The sequence below is a fragment of the Setaria viridis genome, chromosome 8 (assembly GCF_005286985.2).
Source record: "Setaria viridis chromosome 8, Setaria_viridis_v4.0, whole genome shotgun sequence".
NCBI classification, from domain to species: domain Eukaryota; kingdom Viridiplantae; phylum Streptophyta; class Magnoliopsida; order Poales; family Poaceae; genus Setaria; species Setaria viridis.
Window position 1 is genome coordinate 24,350,521 of NC_048270.2, and position 16,899 is coordinate 24,367,419.

Genomic DNA, 16,899 nt, shown 5'->3' on the forward strand with positions numbered 1-16,899 from the left:
ATTATTATTGTTCTGTCCTTCCATTTCGCCGCATTCCTCGGACATTTTCGGGCTTTTCCTCGTGCGCTCGTGGTCGGACGGATAAAACGGTGAGGCGACCCGCACGGAGGACCTTGGATGCGGGGCCCACGCGGCTCGGGCGGCGCGTCGAGGTGCGGGCATAAGAGCAAGGAGAGTGGCTAGTATGTCGGATGCGATCATACCAGCACTAAAGCACCGGATCCCATCAGAACTCCGAAGTTAAGCGTGCTTGGGCGAGAGTAGTACTAGAATGGGTGACCTCCTGGGAAGTCCTCGTGTTGCATTCCTTTTTTTTTATTATTATTGTTCTGTCCTTCCATTTCGCCGCATTCCTCGGACATTTTCGGGCTTTTCCTCGTGCGCTCGTGGTCGGACGGATAAAACGGTGAGGACCTTGGATGCGGGGCCCACGCGGCTCGGGCGGCGCGTCGAGGTGCGGGCATAAGAGCAAGGAGAGTGGCTAGTATGTCGGATGCGATCATACCAGCACTAAAGCACCGGATCCCATCAGAACTCCGAAGTTAAGCGTGCTTGGGCGAGAGTAGTACTAGGATGGGTGACCTCCTGGGAAGTCCTCGTGTTGCATTCCTTTTTTTTTATTATTATTGTTCTGTCCTTCCATTTCGCCGCATTCCTCGGACATTTTCGGGCTTTTCCTCGTGCGCTCGTGGTCGGACGGATAAAACGGTGAGGCGACCCGCACGGAGGACCTTGGATGCGGGGCCCACGCGGCTCGGGCGGCGCGTCGAGGTGCGGGCATAAGAGCAAGGAGAGTGGCTAGTATGTCGGATGCGATCATACCAGCACTAAAGCACCGGATCCCATCAGAACTCCGAAGTTAAGCGTGCTTGGGCGAGAGTAGTACTAGGATGGGTGACCTCCTGGGAAGTCCTCGTGTTGCATTCCTTTTTTTTTATTATTATTGTTCTGTCCTTCCATTTCGCCGCATTCCTCGGACATTTTCGGGCTTTTCCTCGTGCGCTCGTGGTCGGACGGATAAAACGGTGAGGCGACCCGCACGGAGGACCTTGGATGCGGGGCCCACGCGGCTCGGGCGGCGCGTCGAGGTGCGGGCATAAGAGCAAGGAGAGTGGCTAGTATGTCGGATGCGATCATACCAGCACTAAAGCACCGGATCCCATCAGAACTCCGAAGTTAAGCGTGCTTGGGCGAGAGTAGTACTAGGATGGGTGACCTCCTGGGAAGTCCTCGTGTTGCATTCCTTTTTTTTTATTATTATTGTTCTGTCCTCCCATTTCGCCGCATTCCTCGGACATTTTCGGGCTTTTCCTCGTGCGCTCGTGGTCGGACGGATAAAACGGTGAGGCGACCCGCACGGAGGACCTTGGATGCGGGGCCCACGCGGCTCGGGCGGCGCGTCGAGGTGCGGGCATAAGAGCAAGGAGAGTGGCTAGTATGTCGGATGCGATCATACCAGCACTAAAGCACCGGATCCCATCAGAACTCCGAAGTTAAGCGTGTTTGGGCGAGAGTAGTACTAGGATGGGTGACCTCCTAGGAAGTCCTCGTGTTGCATTCCTTTTTTTTTATTATTATTGTTCTGTCCTCCCATTTCGCCGCATTCCTCGGACATTTTCGGGCTTTTCCTCGTGCGCTCGTGGTCGGACGGATAAAACGGTGAGGCGACCCGCACGGAGGACCTTGGATGCGGGGCCCACGCGGCTCGGGCGGCGCGTCGAGGTGCGGGCATAAGAGCAAGGAGAGTGGCTAGTATGTCGGATGCGATCATACCAGCACTAAAGCACCGGATCCCATCAGAACTCCGAAGTTAAGCGTGCTTGGGCGAGAGTAGTACTAGGATGGGTGACCTCCTGGGAAGTCCTCGTGTTGCATTCCTTTTTTTTTTATTATTATTGTACTGTCCTTCCATTTCGCCGCATTCCTCGGACATTTTCGGGCTTTTCCTCGTGCGCTCGTGGTCGGACGGATAAAACGGTGAGGCGACCCGCACGGAGGACCTTGGATGCGGGGCCCACGCGGCTCGGGCGGCGCGTCGAGGTGCGGGCATAAGAGCAAGGAGAGTGGCTAGTATGTCGGATGCGATCATACCAGCACTAAAGCACCGGATCCCATCAGAACTCCGAAGTTAAGCGTGCTTGGGCGAGAGTAGTACTAGGATGGGTGACCTCCTGGGAAGTCCTCGTGTTGCATTCCTTTTTTTTTATTATTATTGTTCTGTCCTTCCATTTCGCCGCATTCCTCGGACATTTTCGGGCTTTTCCTCGTGCGCTCGTGGTCGGACGGATAAAACGGTGAGGCGACCCGCACGGAGGACCTTGGATGCGGGGCCCACGCGGCTCGGGCGGCGCGTCGAGGTGCGGGCATAAGAGCAAGGAGAGTGGCTAGTATGTCGGATGCGATCATACCAGCACTAAAGCACCGGATCCCATCAGAACTCCGAAGTTAAGCGTGCTTGGGCGAGAGTAGTACTAGGATGGGTGACCTCCTGGGAAGTCCTCGTGTTGCATTCCTTTTTTTTTATTATTATTGTTCTGTCCTTCCATTTCGCCGCATTCCTCGGACATTTTCGGGCTTTTCCTCGTGCGCTCGTGGTCGGACGGATAAAACGGTGAGGCGACCCGCACGGAGGACCTTGGATGCGGGGCCCACGCGGCTCGGGCGGCGCGTCGAGGTGCGGGCATAAGAGCAAGGAGAGTGGCTAGTATGTCGGATGCGATCATACCAGCACTAAAGCACCGGATCCCATCAGAACTCCGAAGTTAAGCGTGCTTGGGCGAGAGTAGTACTAGGATGGGTGACCTCCTGGGAAGTCCTCGTGTTGCATTCCTTTTTTTTTATTATTATTGTTCTGTCCTCCCATTTCGCCGCATTCCTCGGACATTTTCGGGCTTTTCCTCGTGCGCTCGTGGTCGGACGGATAAAACGGTGAGGCGACCCGCACGGAGGACCTTGGATGCGGGGCCCACGCGGCTCGGGCGGCGCGTCGAGGTGCGGGCATAAGAGCAAGGAGAGTGGCTAGTATGTCGGATGCGATCATACCAGCACTAAAGCACCGGATCCCATCAGAACTCCGAAGTTAAGCGTGCTTGGGCGAGAGTAGTACTAGGATGGGTGACCTCCTGGGAAGTCCTCGTGTTGCATTCCTTTTTTTTATTATTATTGTTCTGTCCTTCCATTTCGCCGCATTCCTCGGACATTTTCGGGCTTTTCCTCGTGCGCTCGTGGTCGGACGGATAAAACGGTGAGGCGACCCGCACGGAGGACCTTGGATGCGGGGCCCACGCGGCTCGGGCGGCGCGTCGAGGTGCGGGCATAAGAGCAAGGAGAGTGGCTAGTATGTCGGATGCGATCATACCAGCACTAAAGCACCGGATCCCATCAGAACTCCGAAGTTAAGCGTGCTTGGGCGAGAGTAGTACTAGGATGGGTGACCTCCTGGGAAGTCCTCGTGTTGCATTCCTTTTTTTTTATTATTATTGTTCTGTCCTTCCATTTCGCCGCATTCCTCGGACATTTTCGGGCTTTTCCTCGTGCGCTCGTGGTCGGACGGATAAAACGGTGAGGCGACCCGCACGGAGGACCTTGGATGCGGGGCCCACGCGGCTCGGGCGGCGCGTCGAGGTGCGGGCATAAGAGCAAGGAGAGTGGCTAGTATGTCGGATGCGATCATACCAGCACTAAAGCACCGGATCCCATCAGAACTCCGAAGTTAAGCGTGCTTGTGCTTGGGCGAGAGTAGTACTAGGATGGGTGACCTCCTGGGAAGTCCTCGTGTTGCATTCCTTTTTTTTTATTATTATTGTTCTGTCCTTCCATTTCGCCGCATTCCTCGGACATTTTCGGGCTTTTCCTCGTGCGCTCGTGGTCGGACGGATAAAACGGTGAGGCGACCCGCACGGAGGACCTTGGATGCGGGGCCCACGCGGCTCGGGCGGCGCGTCGAGGTGCGGGCATAAGAGCAAGGAGAGTGGCCAGTATGTCGGATGCGATCATACCAGCACTAAAGCACCGGATCCCATCAGAACTCCGAAGTTAAGCGTGCTTGGGCGAGAGTAGTACTAGGATGGGTGACCTCCTGGGAAGTCCTCGTGTTGCATTCCTTTTTTTTTATTATTATTGTTCTGTCCTTCCATTTCGCCGCATTCCTCGGACATTTTCGGGCTTTTCCTCGTGCGCTCGTGGTCGGACGGATAAAACGGTGAGGCGACCCGCACGGAGGACCTTGGATGCGGGGCCCACGCGGCTCGGGCGGCGCGTCGAGGTGCGGGCATAAGAGCAAGGAGAGTGGCTAGTATGTCGGATGCGATCATACCAGCACTAAAGCACCGGATCCCATCAGAACTCCGAAGTTAAGCGTGCTTGGGCGAGAGTAGTACTAGGATGGGTGACCTCCTGGGAAGTCCTCGTGTTGCATTCCTATTTTTTTATTATTATTGTTCTGTCCTTCCATTTCGCCGCATTCCTCGGACATTTTCGGGCTTTTCCTCGTGCGCTCGTGGTCGGACGGATAAAACGGTGAGGCGACCCGCACGGAGGACCTTGGATGCGGGGATGCGATCATACCAGCACTAAAGCACCGGATCCCATCAGAACTCCGAAGTTAAGCGTGCTTGGGCGAGAGTAGTACTAGGATGGGTGACCTCCTGGGAAGTCCTCGTGTTGCATTCCTTTTTTTTTATTATTATTGTTCTGTCCTTCCATTTCGCCGCATTCCTCGGACATTTTCGGGCTTTTCCTCGTGCGCTCGTGGTCGGACGGATAAAACGGTGAGGCGACCCGCACGGAGGACCTTGGATGCGGGGCCCACGCGGCTCGGGCGGCGCGTCGAGGTGCGGGCATAAGAGCAAGGAGAGTGGCTAGTATGTCGGATGCGATCATACCAGCACTAAAGCACCGGATCCCATCAGAACTCCGAAGTTAAGCGTGCTTGGGCGAGAGTAGTACTAGAATGGGTGACCTCCTGGGAAGTCCTCGTGTTGCATTCCTTTTTTTTTATTATTATTGTTCTGTCCTTCCATTTCGCCGCATTCCTCGGACATTTTCGGGCTTTTCCTCGTGCGCTCGTGGTCGGACGGATAAAACGGTGAGGACCTTGGATGCGGGGCCCACGCGGCTCGGGCGGCGCGTCGAGGTGCGGGCATAAGAGCAAGGAGAGTGGCTAGTATGTCGGATGCGATCATACCAGCACTAAAGCACCGGATCCCATCAGAACTCCGAAGTTAAGCGTGCTTGGGCGAGAGTAGTACTAGGATGGGTGACCTCCTGGGAAGTCCTCGTGTTGCATTCCTTTTTTTTTATTATTATTGTTCTGTCCTTCCATTTCGCCGCATTCCTCGGACATTTTCGGGCTTTTCCTCGTGCGCTCGTGGTCGGACGGATAAAACGGTGAGGCGACCCGCACGGAGGACCTTGGATGCGGGGCCCACGCGGCTCGGGCGGCGCGTCGAGGTGCGGGCATAAGAGCAAGGAGAGTGGCTAGTATGTCGGATGCGATCATACCAGCACTAAAGCACCGGATCCCATCAGAACTCCGAAGTTAAGCGTGCTTGGGCGAGAGTAGTACTAGAATGGGTGACCTCCTGGGAAGTCCTCGTGTTGCATTCCTTTTTTTTTATTATTATTGTTCTGTCCTTCCATTTCGCCGCATTCCTCGGACATTTTCGGGCTTTTCCTCGTGCGCTCGTGGTCGGACGGATAAAACGGTGAGGACCTTGGATGCGGGGCCCACGCGGCTCGGGCGGCGCGTCGAGGTGCGGGCATAAGAGCAAGGAGAGTGGCTAGTATGTCGGATGCGATCATACCAGCACTAAAGCACCGGATCCCATCAGAACTCCGAAGTTAAGCGTGCTTGGGCGAGAGTAGTACTAGGATGGGTGACCTCCTGGGAAGTCCTCGTGTTGCATTCCTTTTTTTTTATTATTATTGTTCTGTCCTTCCATTTCGCCGCATTCCTCGGACATTTTCGGGCTTTTCCTCGTGCGCTCGTGGTCGGACGGATAAAACGGTGAGGCGACCCGCACGGAGGACCTTGGATGCGGGGCCCACGCGGCTCGGGCGGCGCGTCGAGGTGCGGGCATAAGAGCAAGGAGAGTGGCTAGTATGTCGGATGCGATCATACCAGCACTAAAGCACCGGATCCCATCAGAACTCCGAAGTTAAGCGTGCTTGGGCGAGAGTAGTACTAGAATGGGTGACCTCCTGGGAAGTCCTCGTGTTGCATTCCTTTTTTTTTATTATTATTGTTCTGTCCTTCCATTTCGCCGCATTCCTCGGACATTTTCGGGCTTTTCCTCGTGCGCTCGTGGTCGGACGGATAAAACGGTGAGGACCTTGGATGCGGGGCCCACGCGGCTCGGGCGGCGCGTCGAGGTGCGGGCATAAGAGCAAGGAGAGTGGCTAGTATGTCGGATGCGATCATACCAGCACTAAAGCACCGGATCCCATCAGAACTCCGAAGTTAAGCGTGCTTGGGCGAGAGTAGTACTAGGATGGGTGACCTCCTGGGAAGTCCTCGTGTTGCATTCCTTTTTTTTTATTATTATTGTTCTGTCCTTCCATTTCGCCGCATTCCTCGGACATTTTCGGGCTTTTCCTCGTGCGCTCGTGGTCGGACGGATAAAACGGTGAGGCGACCCGCACGGAGGACCTTGGATGCGGGGCCCACGCGGCTCGGGCGGCGCGTCGAGGTGCGGGCATAAGAGCAAGGAGAGTGGCTAGTATGTCGGATGCGATCATACCAGCACTAAAGCACCGGATCCCATCAGAACTCCGAAGTTAAGCGTGCTTGGGCGAGAGTAGTACTAGGATGGGTGACCTCCTGGGAAGTCCTCGTGTTGCATTCCTTTTTTTTTATTATTATTGTTCTGTCCTTCCATTTCGCCGCATTCCTCGGACATTTTCGGGCTTTTCCTCGTGCGCTCGTGGTCGGACGGATAAAACGGTGAGGCGACCCGCACGGAGGACCTTGGATGCGGGGCCCACGCGGCTCGGGCGGCGCGTCGAGGTGCGGGCATAAGAGCAAGGAGAGTGGCTAGTATGTCGGATGCGATCATACCAGCACTAAAGCACCGGATCCCATCAGAACTCCGAAGTTAAGCGTGCTTGGGCGAGAGTAGTACTAGGATGGGTGACCTCCTGGGAAGTCCTCGTGTTGCATTCCTTTTTTTTTATTATTATTGTTCTGTCCTCCCATTTCGCCGCATTCCTCGGACATTTTCGGGCTTTTCCTCGTGCGCTCGTGGTCGGACGGATAAAACGGTGAGGCGACCCGCACGGAGGACCTTGGATGCGGGGCCCACGCGGCTCGGGCGGCGCGTCGAGGTGCGGGCATAAGAGCAAGGAGAGTGGCTAGTATGTCGGATGCGATCATACCAGCACTAAAGCACCGGATCCCATCAGAACTCCGAAGTTAAGCGTGTTTGGGCGAGAGTAGTACTAGGATGGGTGACCTCCTAGGAAGTCCTCGTGTTGCATTCCTTTTTTTTTATTATTATTGTTCTGTCCTCCCATTTCGCCGCATTCCTCGGACATTTTCGGGCTTTTCCTCGTGCGCTCGTGGTCGGACGGATAAAACGGTGAGGCGACCCGCACGGAGGACCTTGGATGCGGGGCCCACGCGGCTCGGGCGGCGCGTCGAGGTGCGGGCATAAGAGCAAGGAGAGTGGCTAGTATGTCGGATGCGATCATACCAGCACTAAAGCACCGGATCCCATCAGAACTCCGAAGTTAAGCGTGCTTGGGCGAGAGTAGTACTAGGATGGGTGACCTCCTGGGAAGTCCTCGTGTTGCATTCCTTTTTTTTTTATTATTATTGTTCTGTCCTTCCATTTCGCCGCATTCCTCGGACATTTTCGGGCTTTTCCTCGTGCGCTCGTGGTCGGACGGATAAAACGGTGAGGCGACCCGCACGGAGGACCTTGGATGCGGGGCCCACGCGGCTCGGGCGGCGCGTCGAGGTGCGGGCATAAGAGCAAGGAGAGTGGCTAGTATGTCGGATGCGATCATACCAGCACTAAAGCACCGGATCCCATCAGAACTCCGAAGTTAAGCGTGCTTGGGCGAGAGTAGTACTAGGATGGGTGACCTCCTGGGAAGTCCTCGTGTTGCATTCCTTTTTTTTTATTATTATTGTTCTGTCCTTCCATTTCGCCGCATTCCTCGGACATTTTCGGGCTTTTCCTCGTGCGCTCGTGGTCGGACGGATAAAACGGTGAGGCGACCCGCACGGAGGACCTTGGATGCGGGGCCCACGCGGCTCGGGCGGCGCGTCGAGGTGCGGGCATAAGAGCAAGGAGAGTGGCTAGTATGTCGGATGCGATCATACCAGCACTAAAGCACCGGATCCCATCAGAACTCCGAAGTTAAGCGTGCTTGGGCGAGAGTAGTACTAGGATGGGTGACCTCCTGGGAAGTCCTCGTGTTGCATTCCTTTTTTTTTATTATTATTGTTCTGTCCTTCCATTTCGCCGCATTCCTCGGACATTTTCGGGCTTTTCCTCGTGCGCTCGTGGTCGGACGGATAAAACGGTGAGGCGACCCGCACGGAGGACCTTGGATGCGGGGCCCACGCGGCTCGGGCGGCGCGTCGAGGTGCGGGCATAAGAGCAAGGAGAGTGGCTAGTATGTCGGATGCGATCATACCAGCACTAAAGCACCGGATCCCATCAGAACTCCGAAGTTAAGCGTGCTTGGGCGAGAGTAGTACTAGGATGGGTGACCTCCTGGGAAGTCCTCGTGTTGCATTCCTTTTTTTTTATTATTATTGTTCTGTCCTCCCATTTCGCCGCATTCCTCGGACATTTTCGGGCTTTTCCTCGTGCGCTCGTGGTCGGACGGATAAAACGGTGAGGCGACCCGCACGGAGGACCTTGGATGCGGGGCCCACGCGGCTCGGGCGGCGCGTCGAGGTGCGGGCATAAGAGCAAGGAGAGTGGCTAGTATGTCGGATGCGATCATACCAGCACTAAAGCACCGGATCCCATCAGAACTCCGAAGTTAAGCGTGCTTGGGCGAGAGTAGTACTAGGATGGGTGACCTCCTGGGAAGTCCTCGTGTTGCATTCCTTTTTTTTATTATTATTGTTCTGTCCTTCCATTTCGCCGCATTCCTCGGACATTTTCGGGCTTTTCCTCGTGCGCTCGTGGTCGGACGGATAAAACGGTGAGGCGACCCGCACGGAGGACCTTGGATGCGGGGCCCACGCGGCTCGGGCGGCGCGTCGAGGTGCGGGCATAAGAGCAAGGAGAGTGGCTAGTATGTCGGATGCGATCATACCAGCACTAAAGCACCGGATCCCATCAGAACTCCGAAGTTAAGCGTGCTTGGGCGAGAGTAGTACTAGGATGGGTGACCTCCTGGGAAGTCCTCGTGTTGCATTCCTTTTTTTTTATTATTATTGTTCTGTCCTTCCATTTCGCCGCATTCCTCGGACATTTTCGGGCTTTTCCTCGTGCGCTCGTGGTCGGACGGATAAAACGGTGAGGCGACCCGCACGGAGGACCTTGGATGCGGGGCCCACGCGGCTCGGGCGGCGCGTCGAGGTGCGGGCATAAGAGCAAGGAGAGTGGCTAGTATGTCGGATGCGATCATACCAGCACTAAAGCACCGGATCCCATCAGAACTCCGAAGTTAAGCGTGCTTGTGCTTGGGCGAGAGTAGTACTAGGATGGGTGACCTCCTGGGAAGTCCTCGTGTTGCATTCCTTTTTTTTTATTATTATTGTTCTGTCCTTCCATTTCGCCGCATTCCTCGGACATTTTCGGGCTTTTCCTCGTGCGCTCGTGGTCGGACGGATAAAACGGTGAGGCGACCCGCACGGAGGACCTTGGATGCGGGGCCCACGCGGCTCGGGCGGCGCGTCGAGGTGCGGGCATAAGAGCAAGGAGAGTGGCCAGTATGTCGGATGCGATCATACCAGCACTAAAGCACCGGATCCCATCAGAACTCCGAAGTTAAGCGTGCTTGGGCGAGAGTAGTACTAGGATGGGTGACCTCCTGGGAAGTCCTCGTGTTGCATTCCTTTTTTTTTATTATTATTGTTCTGTCCTTCCATTTCGCCGCATTTCTCGGACATTTTCGGGCTTTTCCTCGTGCGCTCGTGGTCGGACGGATAAAACGGTGAGGCGACCCGCACGGAGGACCTTGGATGCGGGGCCCACGCGGCTCGGGCGGCGCGTCGAGGTGCGGGCATAAGAGCAAGGAGAGTGGCTAGTATGTCGGATGCGATCATACCAGCACTAAAGCACCGGATCCCATCAGAACTCCGAAGTTAAGCGTGCTTGGGCGAGAGTAGTACTAGGATCGGTGACCTCCTGGGAAGTCCTCGTGTTGCATTCCTTTTTTTTATTATTATTGTTCTGTCCTCCCATTTCGCCGCATTCCTCGGACATTTTCGGGCTTTTCCTCGTGCGCTCGTGGTCGGACGGATAAAACGGTGAGGCGACCCGCACGGAGGACCTTGGATGCGGGGCCCACGCGGCTCGGGCGGCGCGTCGAGGTGCGGGCATAAGAGCAAGGAGAGTGGCTAGTATGTCGGATGCGATCATACCAGCACTAAAGCACCGGATCCCATCAGAACTCCGAAGTTAAGCGTGCTTGGGCGAGAGTAGTACTAGGATGGGTGACCTCCTGGGAAGTCCTCGTGTTGCATTCCTTTTTTTTATTATTATTGTTCTGTCCTTCCATTTCGCCGCATTCCTCGGACATTTTCGGGCTTTTCCTCGTGCGCTCGTGGTCGGACGGATAAAACGGTGAGGCGACCCGCACGGAGGACCTTGGATGCGGGGCCCACGCGGCTCGGGCGGCGCGTCGAGGTGCGGGCATAAGAGCAAGGAGAGTGGCTAGTATGTCGGATGCGATCATACCAGCACTAAAGCACCGGATCCCATCAGAACTCCGAAGTTAAGCGTGCTTGGGCGAGAGTAGTACTAGGATGGGTGACCTCCTGGGAAGTCCTCGTGTTGCATTCCTTTTTTTTTATTATTATTGTTCTGTCCTTCCATTTCACCGCATTCCTCGGACATTTTCGGGCTTTTCCTCGTGCGCTCGTGGTCGGACGGATAAAACGGTGAGGCGACCCGCACGGAGGACCTTGGATGCGGGGCCCACGCGGCTCGAGCGGCGCGTCGAGGTGCGGGCATAAGAGCAAGGAGAGTGGCTAGTATGTCGGATGCGATCATACCAGCACTAAAGCACCGGATCCCATCAGAACTCCGAAGTTAAGCGTGCTTGGGCGAGAGTAGTACTAGGATGGGTGACCTCCTGGGAAGTCCTCGTGTTGGATTCCTTTTTTTTTATTATTATTTTTCTGTCCTCCCATTTCGCCGCATTCCTCGGACATTTTCGGGCTTTTCCTCGTGCGCTCGTGGTCGGACGGATAAAACGGTGAGGCGACCCTCACGGAGGACCTTGGATGCGGGGCCCACACGGCTCGGGCGGCGCGTCGAGGTGCGGGCATAAGAGCAAGGAGAGTGGCTAGTTTGTCGGATGCGATCATACCAGCACTAAAGCACCGGATCCCATCAGAACTCCGAAGTTAAGCGTGCTTGGGCGAGAGTAGTACTAGGATGGGTGACCTTCTGGGAAGTCCTCGTGTTGCATTCCTTTTTTATTATTATTATTTTTCTGTCCTCCCATTTCGCCGCATTCCTCGGACATTTTCGGGCTTTTCCTCGTGCGCTCGTGGTCGGACGGATAAAACGGTGAGGCGACCCGCACGGAGGACCTTGGATGCGGGGCCCACGCGGCTCGGGCGGCGCGTCGAGGTGCGGGCATAAGAGCAAGGAGAGTGGCTAGTATGTCGGATGCGATCATAACAGCACTAAAGCACCGGATCCCATCAGAACTCCGAAGTTAAGCGTGCATGGGCGAGAGTAGTACTAGGATGGGTGACCTCCTGGGAAGTCCTCGCGTTGCATTCCTTTTTTTTTATTATTATTTTTCTGTCCTCCCATTTCGCCGCATTTCTCGGACATTTTCGGGCTTTTCCTCGTGCGCTCGTGGTCGGACGGATAAAACGGTGAGGCGACCCGCACGGAGGACCTTGGATGCGGGGCCCACGCGGCTCGGGCGGCGCGTCGAGGTGCGGGCATAAGAGCAAGGAGAGTGGCTAGTATGTCAGATGCGATCATAACAGCACTAAAGCACCGGATCCCATCAGAACTCCGAAGTTAAGCGTGCTTGGGCGAGAGTAGTACTAGGATGGGTGACCTCCTGGGAAGTCCTCGTGTTGCATTCCTTTTTTTTTATTATTATTTTTCGGGGTTCTTCTGTCCTTCCATTTCGCCGCATTCCTCGGACATTTTCGGACTTTTCCTCGTGCGCTCGTGGTCGGACGGATAAAACGGTGAGGCGACCCGCACGGAGGACCTTGGATGCGGGGCCCACGCGGCTCGGGCGGCGCGTCGAGGTGCGGGCATAAGAGCAAGGAGAGTGGCTAGTATGTCGGATGCGATCATACCAGCACTAAAGCACCGGATCCCATCAGAACTCCGAAGTTAAGCGTGCTTGGGCGAGAGTAGTACTAGGATGGGTGACCTCCTGGGAAGTCGGGCTTTTCCTCGTGCGCTCGTGGTCGGACGGATAAAACGGTGAGGCGACCCGCACGGAGGACCTTGGATGCGGGGCCCACGCGGCTCGGGCGGCGCGTCGAGGTGCGGGCATAAGAGCAAGGAGAGTGGCTAGTATGTCGGATGCGATCATACCAGCACTAAAGCACCGGATCCCATCAGAACTCCGAAGTTAAGCGTGCTTGGGCGAGAGTAGTACTAGGATCGGTGACCTCCTGGGAAGTCCTCGTGTTGCATTCCTTTTTTTTTATTATTATTGTTCTGTCCTCCCATTTCGCCGCATTCCTCGGACATTTTCGGGCTTTTCCTCGTGCGCTCGTGGTCGGACGGATAAAACGGTGAGGCGACCCGCACGGAGGACCTTGGATGCGGGGCCCACGCGGCTCGGGCGGCGCGTCGAGGTGCGGGCATAAGAGCAAGGAGAGTGGCTAGTATGTCGGATGCGATCATACCAGCACTAAAGCACCGGATCCCATCAGAACTCCGAAGTTAAGCGTGCTTGGGCGAGAGTAGTACTAGGATGGGTGACCTCCTGGGAAGTCCTCGTGTTGCATTCCTTTTTTTTTATTATTATTTTTCTGTCCTCCCATTTCGCCGCATTCCTCGGACATTTTCGGGCTTTTCCTCGTGCGCTCGTGGTCGGACGGATAAAACGGTGAGGCGACCCGCACGGAGGACCTTGGATGCGGGGCCCACGCGGCTCGGGCGGCGCGTCGAGGTGCGGGCATAAGAGCAAGGAGAGTGGCTAGTATGTTGGATGCGATCATACCAGCACTAAAGCACCGGATCCCATCAGAACTCCGAAGTTAAGCGTGCTTGGGCGAGAGTAGTACTAGGATGGGTGACCTCCTGGGAAGTCCTCGTGTTGCATTCCTTTTTTTTTATTATTATTTTTCTGTCCTCCCATTTCGCCGCATTCCTCGGACATTTTCGGGCTTTTCCTCGTGCGCTCGTGGTCGGACGGATAAAACGGTGAGGCAACCCGCACGGAGGACCTTGGATGCGGGGCCCACGCGGCTCGGGCGGCGCGTCGAGGTGCGGGCATAAGAGCAAGGAGAGTGGCTAGTATGTCGGATGCGATCATACCAGCACTAAAGCACCGGATCCCATCAGAACTCCGAAGTTAAGCGTGCTTGGGCGAGAGTAGTACTAGGATGGGTGACCTCTTGGAAAGTCCTCGTGTTGCATTCCTTTTTTTTTATTATTATTTTTCGGGGTTCTTCTGTCCTTCCATTTCGCCGCATTCCTCGGACATTTTCGGGCTTTTCCTCGTGCGTTCGTGGTCGGACGGATAAAACGGTGAGGCGACCCGCACGGAGGATCTTGGATGCGGGGCCCACGCGGCTCGGGCGGCGCGTCGAGGTGCGGGCATAAGAGCAAGGAGAGTAGCTAGTATGTCGGATGCGATCATACCAGCACTAAAGCACCGGATCCCATCAGAACTCCGAAGTTAAGCGTGCTTGGGCGAGAGTAGTACTAGGATGGGTGACCTCCTGGGAAGTCCTCGTGTTGCATTCCTTTTTTTTTATTATTATTTTTCTGTCCTCCCATTTCGCCGCATTCCTCGGACATTTTCGGGCTTTTCCTCGTGCGCTCGTGGTCGGACGGATAAAACGGTGAGGCAACCCGCACGGAGGACCTTGGATGCGGGGCCCACGCGGCTCGGGCGGCGCGTCGAGGTGCGGGCATAAGAGCAAGGAGAGTGGCTAGTATGTCGGATGCGATCATACCAGCACTAAAGCACCGGATCCCATCAGAACTCCGAAGTTAAGCGTGCTTGGACGAGAGTAGTACTAGGATGGGTGACCTCCTGGGAAGTCCTCGTGTTGCATTCCTTTTTTTTTATTATTATTTTTCGGGGTTCTTCTGTCCTTCCATTTCGCCGCATTCCTCGGACATTTTCGGGCTTTTCCTCGTGCGTTCGTGGTCGGACGGATAAAACGGTGAGGCGACCCGCACGGAGGATCTTGGATGCGGGGCCCACGCGGCTCGGGCGGCGCGTCGAGGTGCGGGCATAAGAGCAAGGAGAGTGGCTAGTATGTCGGATGCGATCATACCAGCACTAAAGCACCGGATCCCATCAGAACTCCGAAGTTAAGCGTGCTTGGGCGAGAGTAGTACTAGGATGGGTGACCTCCTGGGAAGTCCTCGTGTTGCATTCCTTTTTTTTTATTATTATTTTTCTGTCCTCCCATTTCGCCGCATTCCTCGGACATTTTCGGGCTTTTCCTCGTGCGCTTTTTTTTTATTATTATTTTTCTATCCTCCCATTTCGCCGCATTCCTCGGACATTTTCGGGCTTTTCCTCGTGCGCTCGTGGTCGGACGGATAAAACGGTGAGGCGACCCGCACGGAGGACCTTGGATGCGGGGCCCACGCGGCTCGGGCGGCGCGTCGAGGTGCGGGCATAAGAGCAAGGAGAGTGGCTAGTATGTCGGATGCGATCATACCAGCACTAAAGCACCGGATCCCATCAGAACTCCGAAGTTAAGCGTGCTTGGGCGAGAGTAGTACTAGGATGGGTGACCTCCTGGGAAGTCCTCGTGTTGCATTCCTTTTTTTTTATTATTATTTTTCTGTCCTCCCATTTCGCCGCATTCCTCGGACATTTTCGGGCTTTTCCTCGTGCGCTCGTGGTCGGACGGATAAAACGGTGAGGCGACCCTCACGGAGGACCTTGGATGCGGGGCCCACACGGCTCGGGCGGCGCGTCGAGGTGCGGGCATAAGAGCAAGGAGAGTGGCTAGTTTGTCGGATGCGATCATACCAGCACTAAAGCACCGGATCCCATCAGAACTCCGAAGTTAAGCGTGCTTGGGCGAGAGTAGTACTAGGATGGGTGACCTTCTGGGAAGTCCTCGTGTTGCATTCCTTTTTTATTATTATTATTTTTCTGTCCTCCCATTTCGCCGCATTCCTCGGACATTTTCGGGCTTTTCCTCGTGCGCTCGTGGTCGGACGGATAAAACGGTGAGGCGACCCGCACGGAGGACCTTGGATGCGGGGCCCACGCGGCTCGGGCGGCGCGTCGAGGTGCGGGCATAAGAGCAAGGAGAGTGGCTAGTATGTCGGATGCGATCATAACAGCACTAAAGCACCGGATCCCATCAGAACTCCGAAGTTAAGCGTGCATGGGCGAGAGTAGTACTAGGATGGGTGACCTCCTGGGAAGTCCTCGCGTTGCATTCCTTTTTTTTTATTATTATTTTTCTGTCCTCCCATTTCGCCGCATTTCTCGGACATTTTCGGGCTTTTCCTCGTGCGCTCGTGGTCGGACGGATAAAACGGTGAGGCGACCCGCACGGAGGACCTTGGATGCGGGGCCCACGCGGCTCGGGCGGCGCGTCGAGGTGCGGGCATAAGAGCAAGGAGAGTGGCTAGTATGTCAGATGCGATCATAACAGCACTAAAGCACCGGATCCCATCAGAACTCCGAAGTTAAGCGTGCTTGGGCGAGAGTAGTACTAGGATGGGTGACCTCCTGGGAAGTCCTCGTGTTGCATTCCTTTTTTTTTATTATTATTTTTCGGGGTTCTTCTGTCCTTCCATTTCGCCGCATTCCTCGGACATTTTCGGACTTTTCCTCGTGCGCTCGTGGTCGGACGGATAAAACGGTGAGGCGACCCGCACGGAGGACCTTGGATGCGGGGCCCACGCGGCTCGGGCGGCGCGTCGAGGTGCGGGCATAAGAGCAAGGAGAGTGGCTAGTATGTCGGATGCGATCATACCAGCACTAAAGCACCGGATCCCATCAGAACTCCGAAGTTAAGCGTGCTTGGGCGAGAGTAGTACTAGGATGGGTGACCTCCTGGGAAGTCCTCGTGTTGCATTCCTTTTTTTTTATTATTATTGTTCTGTCCTTCCATTTCGCCGCATTCCTCGGACATTTTCGGGCTTTTCCTCGTGCGCTCGTGGTCGGACGGATAAAACGGTGAGGCGACCCGCACGGAGGACCTTGGATGCGGGGCCCACGCGGCTCGGGCGGCGCGTCGAGGTGCGGGCATAAGAGCAAGGAGAGTGGCTAGTATGTCGGATGCGATCATACCAGCACTAAAGCACCGGATCCCATCAGAACTCCGAAGTTAAGCGTGCTTGGGCGAGAGTAGTACTAGGATCGGTGACCTCCTGGGAAGTCCTCGTGTTGCATTCCTTTTTTTTTATTATTATTGTTCTGTCCTCCCATTTCGCCGCATTCCTCGGACATTTTCGGGCTTTTCCTCGTGCGCTCGTGGTCGGACGGATAAAACGGTGAGGCGACCCGCACGGAGGACCTTGGATGCGGGGCCCACGCGGCTCGGGCGGCGCGTCGAGGTGCGGGCATAAGAGCAAG

The 16,899-nt window shown here is 55.6% G+C and overlaps 51 non-coding genes and 2 pseudogenes across 51 annotated transcripts; all 53 read left to right on the forward strand.

The window, feature by feature from the left end:
• Positions 1-189: 189 nt before the first annotated feature.
• LOC140220355 (5S ribosomal RNA) lies at positions 190-308 on the forward strand. Its single transcript, XR_011896308.1, has one exon. It is a non-coding gene; the product is annotated as a 5S ribosomal RNA (ribosomal RNA).
• Positions 309-491: 183 nt separating this feature from the next.
• LOC140220935 (5S ribosomal RNA) lies at positions 492-610 on the forward strand. Its single transcript, XR_011896824.1, has one exon. It is a non-coding gene; the product is annotated as a 5S ribosomal RNA (ribosomal RNA).
• Positions 611-808: 198 nt separating this feature from the next.
• LOC140220936 (5S ribosomal RNA) lies at positions 809-927 on the forward strand. Its single transcript, XR_011896825.1, has one exon. It is a non-coding gene; the product is annotated as a 5S ribosomal RNA (ribosomal RNA).
• A 198-nt stretch (positions 928-1,125) lies between these two features.
• On the forward strand, positions 1,126-1,244 carry LOC140220937 (5S ribosomal RNA). The gene has a single exon (XR_011896826.1). It is a non-coding gene; the product is annotated as a 5S ribosomal RNA (ribosomal RNA).
• Positions 1,245-1,442: 198 nt separating this feature from the next.
• LOC140220477 (5S ribosomal RNA) lies at positions 1,443-1,561 on the forward strand. The gene has a single exon (XR_011896429.1). It is a non-coding gene; the product is annotated as a 5S ribosomal RNA (ribosomal RNA).
• A 198-nt stretch (positions 1,562-1,759) lies between these two features.
• LOC140220938 (5S ribosomal RNA) lies at positions 1,760-1,878 on the forward strand. The gene has a single exon (XR_011896827.1). It is a non-coding gene; the product is annotated as a 5S ribosomal RNA (ribosomal RNA).
• Positions 1,879-2,077: 199 nt separating this feature from the next.
• On the forward strand, positions 2,078-2,196 carry LOC140220939 (5S ribosomal RNA). Its single transcript, XR_011896828.1, has one exon. It is a non-coding gene; the product is annotated as a 5S ribosomal RNA (ribosomal RNA).
• A 198-nt stretch (positions 2,197-2,394) lies between these two features.
• LOC140220940 (5S ribosomal RNA) lies at positions 2,395-2,513 on the forward strand. Its single transcript, XR_011896829.1, has one exon. It is a non-coding gene; the product is annotated as a 5S ribosomal RNA (ribosomal RNA).
• Positions 2,514-2,711: 198 nt separating this feature from the next.
• On the forward strand, positions 2,712-2,830 carry LOC140220941 (5S ribosomal RNA). Its single transcript, XR_011896830.1, has one exon. It is a non-coding gene; the product is annotated as a 5S ribosomal RNA (ribosomal RNA).
• Positions 2,831-3,028: 198 nt separating this feature from the next.
• On the forward strand, positions 3,029-3,147 carry LOC140220942 (5S ribosomal RNA). The gene has a single exon (XR_011896831.1). It is a non-coding gene; the product is annotated as a 5S ribosomal RNA (ribosomal RNA).
• A 197-nt stretch (positions 3,148-3,344) lies between these two features.
• On the forward strand, positions 3,345-3,463 carry LOC140220943 (5S ribosomal RNA). Its single transcript, XR_011896832.1, has one exon. It is a non-coding gene; the product is annotated as a 5S ribosomal RNA (ribosomal RNA).
• A 198-nt stretch (positions 3,464-3,661) lies between these two features.
• Positions 3,662-3,786, forward strand: LOC140220558 (5S ribosomal RNA; annotated as a pseudogene).
• Positions 3,787-3,984: 198 nt separating this feature from the next.
• LOC140220944 (5S ribosomal RNA) lies at positions 3,985-4,103 on the forward strand. The gene has a single exon (XR_011896833.1). It is a non-coding gene; the product is annotated as a 5S ribosomal RNA (ribosomal RNA).
• Positions 4,104-4,301: 198 nt separating this feature from the next.
• LOC140220945 (5S ribosomal RNA) lies at positions 4,302-4,420 on the forward strand. Its single transcript, XR_011896834.1, has one exon. It is a non-coding gene; the product is annotated as a 5S ribosomal RNA (ribosomal RNA).
• A 132-nt stretch (positions 4,421-4,552) lies between these two features.
• On the forward strand, positions 4,553-4,671 carry LOC140220946 (5S ribosomal RNA). The gene has a single exon (XR_011896835.1). It is a non-coding gene; the product is annotated as a 5S ribosomal RNA (ribosomal RNA).
• A 198-nt stretch (positions 4,672-4,869) lies between these two features.
• Positions 4,870-4,988, forward strand: LOC140220356 (5S ribosomal RNA). Its single transcript, XR_011896309.1, has one exon. It is a non-coding gene; the product is annotated as a 5S ribosomal RNA (ribosomal RNA).
• A 183-nt stretch (positions 4,989-5,171) lies between these two features.
• On the forward strand, positions 5,172-5,290 carry LOC140220947 (5S ribosomal RNA). The gene has a single exon (XR_011896836.1). It is a non-coding gene; the product is annotated as a 5S ribosomal RNA (ribosomal RNA).
• Positions 5,291-5,488: 198 nt separating this feature from the next.
• Positions 5,489-5,607, forward strand: LOC140220357 (5S ribosomal RNA). Its single transcript, XR_011896310.1, has one exon. It is a non-coding gene; the product is annotated as a 5S ribosomal RNA (ribosomal RNA).
• A 183-nt stretch (positions 5,608-5,790) lies between these two features.
• Positions 5,791-5,909, forward strand: LOC140220948 (5S ribosomal RNA). The gene has a single exon (XR_011896837.1). It is a non-coding gene; the product is annotated as a 5S ribosomal RNA (ribosomal RNA).
• A 198-nt stretch (positions 5,910-6,107) lies between these two features.
• Positions 6,108-6,226, forward strand: LOC140220358 (5S ribosomal RNA). Its single transcript, XR_011896311.1, has one exon. It is a non-coding gene; the product is annotated as a 5S ribosomal RNA (ribosomal RNA).
• Positions 6,227-6,409: 183 nt separating this feature from the next.
• Positions 6,410-6,528, forward strand: LOC140220949 (5S ribosomal RNA). The gene has a single exon (XR_011896838.1). It is a non-coding gene; the product is annotated as a 5S ribosomal RNA (ribosomal RNA).
• A 198-nt stretch (positions 6,529-6,726) lies between these two features.
• LOC140220950 (5S ribosomal RNA) lies at positions 6,727-6,845 on the forward strand. Its single transcript, XR_011896839.1, has one exon. It is a non-coding gene; the product is annotated as a 5S ribosomal RNA (ribosomal RNA).
• Positions 6,846-7,043: 198 nt separating this feature from the next.
• On the forward strand, positions 7,044-7,162 carry LOC140220951 (5S ribosomal RNA). Its single transcript, XR_011896840.1, has one exon. It is a non-coding gene; the product is annotated as a 5S ribosomal RNA (ribosomal RNA).
• A 198-nt stretch (positions 7,163-7,360) lies between these two features.
• LOC140220478 (5S ribosomal RNA) lies at positions 7,361-7,479 on the forward strand. Its single transcript, XR_011896430.1, has one exon. It is a non-coding gene; the product is annotated as a 5S ribosomal RNA (ribosomal RNA).
• Positions 7,480-7,677: 198 nt separating this feature from the next.
• Positions 7,678-7,796, forward strand: LOC140220952 (5S ribosomal RNA). The gene has a single exon (XR_011896841.1). It is a non-coding gene; the product is annotated as a 5S ribosomal RNA (ribosomal RNA).
• A 199-nt stretch (positions 7,797-7,995) lies between these two features.
• LOC140220953 (5S ribosomal RNA) lies at positions 7,996-8,114 on the forward strand. Its single transcript, XR_011896842.1, has one exon. It is a non-coding gene; the product is annotated as a 5S ribosomal RNA (ribosomal RNA).
• A 198-nt stretch (positions 8,115-8,312) lies between these two features.
• Positions 8,313-8,431, forward strand: LOC140220954 (5S ribosomal RNA). Its single transcript, XR_011896843.1, has one exon. It is a non-coding gene; the product is annotated as a 5S ribosomal RNA (ribosomal RNA).
• Positions 8,432-8,629: 198 nt separating this feature from the next.
• LOC140220955 (5S ribosomal RNA) lies at positions 8,630-8,748 on the forward strand. Its single transcript, XR_011896844.1, has one exon. It is a non-coding gene; the product is annotated as a 5S ribosomal RNA (ribosomal RNA).
• A 198-nt stretch (positions 8,749-8,946) lies between these two features.
• On the forward strand, positions 8,947-9,065 carry LOC140220956 (5S ribosomal RNA). Its single transcript, XR_011896845.1, has one exon. It is a non-coding gene; the product is annotated as a 5S ribosomal RNA (ribosomal RNA).
• A 197-nt stretch (positions 9,066-9,262) lies between these two features.
• LOC140220957 (5S ribosomal RNA) lies at positions 9,263-9,381 on the forward strand. The gene has a single exon (XR_011896846.1). It is a non-coding gene; the product is annotated as a 5S ribosomal RNA (ribosomal RNA).
• Positions 9,382-9,579: 198 nt separating this feature from the next.
• On the forward strand, positions 9,580-9,704 carry LOC140220559 (5S ribosomal RNA; annotated as a pseudogene).
• Positions 9,705-9,902: 198 nt separating this feature from the next.
• On the forward strand, positions 9,903-10,021 carry LOC140220958 (5S ribosomal RNA). Its single transcript, XR_011896847.1, has one exon. It is a non-coding gene; the product is annotated as a 5S ribosomal RNA (ribosomal RNA).
• A 198-nt stretch (positions 10,022-10,219) lies between these two features.
• On the forward strand, positions 10,220-10,338 carry LOC140220522 (5S ribosomal RNA). The gene has a single exon (XR_011896475.1). It is a non-coding gene; the product is annotated as a 5S ribosomal RNA (ribosomal RNA).
• Positions 10,339-10,535: 197 nt separating this feature from the next.
• LOC140220959 (5S ribosomal RNA) lies at positions 10,536-10,654 on the forward strand. The gene has a single exon (XR_011896848.1). It is a non-coding gene; the product is annotated as a 5S ribosomal RNA (ribosomal RNA).
• Positions 10,655-10,851: 197 nt separating this feature from the next.
• On the forward strand, positions 10,852-10,970 carry LOC140220960 (5S ribosomal RNA). Its single transcript, XR_011896849.1, has one exon. It is a non-coding gene; the product is annotated as a 5S ribosomal RNA (ribosomal RNA).
• Positions 10,971-11,168: 198 nt separating this feature from the next.
• Positions 11,169-11,287, forward strand: LOC140220526 (5S ribosomal RNA). The gene has a single exon (XR_011896479.1). It is a non-coding gene; the product is annotated as a 5S ribosomal RNA (ribosomal RNA).
• A 198-nt stretch (positions 11,288-11,485) lies between these two features.
• LOC140220344 (5S ribosomal RNA) lies at positions 11,486-11,604 on the forward strand. The gene has a single exon (XR_011896297.1). It is a non-coding gene; the product is annotated as a 5S ribosomal RNA (ribosomal RNA).
• A 198-nt stretch (positions 11,605-11,802) lies between these two features.
• LOC140220560 (5S ribosomal RNA) lies at positions 11,803-11,921 on the forward strand. Its single transcript, XR_011896510.1, has one exon. It is a non-coding gene; the product is annotated as a 5S ribosomal RNA (ribosomal RNA).
• Positions 11,922-12,119: 198 nt separating this feature from the next.
• On the forward strand, positions 12,120-12,238 carry LOC140220549 (5S ribosomal RNA). The gene has a single exon (XR_011896501.1). It is a non-coding gene; the product is annotated as a 5S ribosomal RNA (ribosomal RNA).
• A 208-nt stretch (positions 12,239-12,446) lies between these two features.
• Positions 12,447-12,564, forward strand: LOC140220652 (5S ribosomal RNA). Its single transcript, XR_011896551.1, has one exon. It is a non-coding gene; the product is annotated as a 5S ribosomal RNA (ribosomal RNA).
• A 126-nt stretch (positions 12,565-12,690) lies between these two features.
• LOC140220523 (5S ribosomal RNA) lies at positions 12,691-12,809 on the forward strand. The gene has a single exon (XR_011896476.1). It is a non-coding gene; the product is annotated as a 5S ribosomal RNA (ribosomal RNA).
• Positions 12,810-13,007: 198 nt separating this feature from the next.
• Positions 13,008-13,126, forward strand: LOC140220961 (5S ribosomal RNA). The gene has a single exon (XR_011896850.1). It is a non-coding gene; the product is annotated as a 5S ribosomal RNA (ribosomal RNA).
• A 198-nt stretch (positions 13,127-13,324) lies between these two features.
• Positions 13,325-13,443, forward strand: LOC140220962 (5S ribosomal RNA). The gene has a single exon (XR_011896851.1). It is a non-coding gene; the product is annotated as a 5S ribosomal RNA (ribosomal RNA).
• Positions 13,444-13,641: 198 nt separating this feature from the next.
• On the forward strand, positions 13,642-13,760 carry LOC140220470 (5S ribosomal RNA). The gene has a single exon (XR_011896423.1). It is a non-coding gene; the product is annotated as a 5S ribosomal RNA (ribosomal RNA).
• Positions 13,761-13,968: 208 nt separating this feature from the next.
• On the forward strand, positions 13,969-14,087 carry LOC140220963 (5S ribosomal RNA). The gene has a single exon (XR_011896852.1). It is a non-coding gene; the product is annotated as a 5S ribosomal RNA (ribosomal RNA).
• Positions 14,088-14,285: 198 nt separating this feature from the next.
• LOC140220367 (5S ribosomal RNA) lies at positions 14,286-14,404 on the forward strand. Its single transcript, XR_011896320.1, has one exon. It is a non-coding gene; the product is annotated as a 5S ribosomal RNA (ribosomal RNA).
• A 208-nt stretch (positions 14,405-14,612) lies between these two features.
• LOC140220964 (5S ribosomal RNA) lies at positions 14,613-14,731 on the forward strand. Its single transcript, XR_011896853.1, has one exon. It is a non-coding gene; the product is annotated as a 5S ribosomal RNA (ribosomal RNA).
• A 274-nt stretch (positions 14,732-15,005) lies between these two features.
• On the forward strand, positions 15,006-15,124 carry LOC140220965 (5S ribosomal RNA). Its single transcript, XR_011896854.1, has one exon. It is a non-coding gene; the product is annotated as a 5S ribosomal RNA (ribosomal RNA).
• A 198-nt stretch (positions 15,125-15,322) lies between these two features.
• LOC140220345 (5S ribosomal RNA) lies at positions 15,323-15,441 on the forward strand. Its single transcript, XR_011896298.1, has one exon. It is a non-coding gene; the product is annotated as a 5S ribosomal RNA (ribosomal RNA).
• Positions 15,442-15,639: 198 nt separating this feature from the next.
• On the forward strand, positions 15,640-15,758 carry LOC140220561 (5S ribosomal RNA). Its single transcript, XR_011896511.1, has one exon. It is a non-coding gene; the product is annotated as a 5S ribosomal RNA (ribosomal RNA).
• Positions 15,759-15,956: 198 nt separating this feature from the next.
• Positions 15,957-16,075, forward strand: LOC140220550 (5S ribosomal RNA). The gene has a single exon (XR_011896502.1). It is a non-coding gene; the product is annotated as a 5S ribosomal RNA (ribosomal RNA).
• Positions 16,076-16,283: 208 nt separating this feature from the next.
• LOC140220966 (5S ribosomal RNA) lies at positions 16,284-16,402 on the forward strand. Its single transcript, XR_011896855.1, has one exon. It is a non-coding gene; the product is annotated as a 5S ribosomal RNA (ribosomal RNA).
• A 198-nt stretch (positions 16,403-16,600) lies between these two features.
• On the forward strand, positions 16,601-16,719 carry LOC140220524 (5S ribosomal RNA). Its single transcript, XR_011896477.1, has one exon. It is a non-coding gene; the product is annotated as a 5S ribosomal RNA (ribosomal RNA).
• Positions 16,720-16,899: the final 180 nt, after the last annotated feature.